Genomic DNA, 3,486 nt, shown 5'->3' with positions numbered 1-3,486 from the left:
TGTCACAATACGCCAGTCACTACTCTTGATGAACTGTGGTATCGTGTTGAAGCTGCGTGGGCAGCTGTACCTGTACACGCCAACCAAGCTCTGTTTGACTCAACGACCAGGTGTATCAAGGCCGTTATTACGGCCAGAGGTGGTTGTTCTGGGTACTTATTTCTCAGGATCTATGCACCCAAATTGCGTGAAAATGTAATCACATGTCAGTTCTAGTATAATATATTTGTCCAATGATTACCCGTTTATCATTTGCATTTCTTCGTGGTGTAGCAATTTTAATGGGCAGTAGTGTATAAATATTATAGCACCTTTTGGTTCTTAAGGAGGTGCATAACAAACAATTTTTTAATGATAAAATGCAAAATTTTCTTTTTTTTTGCTACATACACTTCCCCACTTTAATCTAATATTGGTCTTTCCCGAGGAAAGCGATAATAATTGAAGTTTCCGTTTAACTACTTGTAAATATTCCAAAATAACTGATTTCAAAAAGTAGTGGACACTCGAAGAATCCTATTGTCTAAGTAGTAAATAATACAGCCCTTGCTACCTGTAGTTCTGAAATATCTAATCACAAGTCGGGTATCAATATGTAAACGACTTCTATGTGGAGTTCAACTTTACGTACGTCTTCCAAAACACGGAACTATACGGAAATAATTTGTGGTAGCGTCCATTTCACCATCCAAATACCGCTGACAAGGTGACCACCCCTGCAAGTTATCACTGATTTCCTCCATATTTATGGGATATGCAGGGCTTGGCCAGAAATGAAATTGACGCAAGTGGAAGCTACAAATGAACAAGCGTTTAGAAAAAATTACATTTTAGGGACGGGATGGGTGAGCCATCAGCCACTTACGTTAGTGCAGTTTCAGGCCAGTGGGTTGTGCAGTAAAATAGTACGGAACAGTTAGCAGAAGGTCGAGTCCTTTATCAGAATTTTTTGTATTTTTAACTTTTACGTTACTTACACCGCAAACAATCCGAAATAATGTTCACTATATTGTATTTATTAATACTATTGTAAAAAGCAAAGGAAAATTTGGAATTAGAAATGAATTTCCAGAACTTCATATATAAAAATTAGACACTATTCTTGTTTTAAATTTGACGATTTACACCTGCTGGAGAGATAGTTATCGTAAAAACAGGGGAAGCAGTAATTTTCTCGGCATCTTACGGACATTAGAATGTCGCGTTTTATAATTACTTTGTTGTTTTAAAATTTCTACTGAAAAAAAACTTGGTTTACATTCATCAAATGTTCGCTGCCATCGCACGGTTTGGCAGCAACCAATGCGTCGCGATGTACAGTAGACAGTATTTTGATGTAGTCTTCAAGGGATGTGTCTTTTTTTTCTCTCTCTCTCTCTTAAGGAGTAAGTGCAATATTGAAGCTTTCTGATCAAACTCTTTACCTGCCCTAGCGGAGGACTTTTTTTTTGTGTGTGTGTGTGGGGGGGGGGGGGGAGATGACTTCAATAGTGCACGATGCTACTCTTTTTCACCTTGAAAAATCTTGTCGTATAACTGTGTATTTGTTTGTCTTCCACATGAGTCAATTAACAGAAGAAATATATTCTTTTGCACGTAGAGCTTATCACATCAGTCAAAAATTTTTTGTAAGGAATTATAAGTTTCCACGGTTTTGGCGACGTAATAACGACATTTCACCGCGCATTCGTTCATTGTTTTGTTTTCCAGTACTCGGTCCAGAGGAACCAGTTCTCTTTTGTAGGCATACGTAGACTATTGTCAATAAAGGGTAACAGCATACTGCCTGCGTACGAGTAGGTTACTTTCTTCATGTTTTGGTTTATTTGCAGAGTAAGTAATACGCAGAAAATGCTATTTCTTCTAAACACTCGGCCATCTGGAGCTCCCGCTTCTGTGCTTTCGTTTCTGGCCAAGCCCTGCATATACCGGTACTATAAATCTGGGTGAAATCGGTGATACGAATCCTGTATAACGATCGACAAATTTACTGATTCCATAAAATTATTTTGAATGTATCTCCAAACCCACTCGAGATGTAATTTACCTTTAGATCAACTAATGATTTCTATTTATTCCCAGACATAGCAATCCATTACGTGTACTAAATCTTGATTGGAATTCAGCTCCTTCTTTTTACCGATTAGATTTCCATGCTCCGCAGGAAACACATTCAGTTGACGCCAAACTCAACAATAAACTGAGCTGAAGTCCGTTCTGATTGTAAGCAAGAGCTATAAAAAAAGCACGGGAACAGCGTTAGTTGCAGTTTTAACCATCCTCGACTGTGTGTTATGGTTGTCCATTAGTTCTGTACCGTCCTGTTTCGATTCTGTGGACGTTGTTTAGTGTCCATAGAGCGTGTTTCAGTATTCCTGATTTCAGACTAGTTCGGAGCTCCTTCATCCGACATCAAGGTCTACAACATTATAATAAAATTTTCACATTAATTCACAATATTTAGAAATCACAATTTATGTCATTTACATAACATAATTTTCATCAGTATTGAGACTATGATTTATATGTATGTAAAACTGTGCTACATCTTACTTACGTGACGCATGATTCTCATTTTGACCCATCACAACTCAATATGTAAAACGAAATGCGGTTGGGCTGACCGTGTTTATGTCTTGTCAAACACACATTTTATTTCAATCTTCGACGTCAGATTTCTTACGAAAAAATTCAGTTCCTAAAACAAAAAAATTGAGAAGGTGTATTTAAGTATGTGTTGTAGACGCTGAATCATACTAAAGGCGACTGAAGACGCAGACGAAAGTGTGAACGTACTTTCCTAAAGATGAGCATAGGCGTACGAAACCGGTAATGGCCTTCAAGCCTCTTCGAAAGTATTTATTGCTGGTTGTCTCTCCTATCAACTATCTCTGCGTCAGTAATAGCCACGAAACGAATTTCGGTGAAATACACCATGAGTTTAACAATCATTTTAGGCTTACTTGTGACCAACGAGCTGTCCAAAGAACGTAATATTTTTCGGAGAAAGTAAATGGAAGGCTAGAAATGAAAGTAAATTTACATACTGCAACATGAGAACATGATATTTTGTTTTGTTTTTAAATAATGATGTACATAGATGAGACACAAAGTGGGTTTAATCAACAACAACAAACAGGAATGTACTAGTGACGGATTTCAAGCTCTGTTAGAGAGACAAGGAAGGTCTGGAGATATGCTAAATTCATTAAGGAAAGCTGGAATCAGAATTGCTGGACGACGATCGTCTAACTTCTCCTACACTTCTGAATAATTAGCGCCATGACAAGCGCATTTCCGACTTCTGCTAACCGAAACTGCTTCTCTGGGGATACATGCACATTGGCTGCCTTGGGCTTTACATTTTAGAAAGTTTGCACTACCTGTTTATCTATGAAAGGAGAACAAAATACCCAGAGGTAAAGTTTTATAACAACTGATGTTGCTAACTCATCTAATCGGAAGCTCATGATCTTCATCCGCTTT

Source organism: Schistocerca cancellata, chromosome 2, assembly GCF_023864275.1.
Source record: "Schistocerca cancellata isolate TAMUIC-IGC-003103 chromosome 2, iqSchCanc2.1, whole genome shotgun sequence".
NCBI lineage: Eukaryota > Metazoa > Arthropoda > Insecta > Orthoptera > Acrididae > Schistocerca > Schistocerca cancellata.
The sequence above is the reverse complement of the archived record's forward strand: the minus strand, read 5'-3'. Positions refer to the sequence as shown.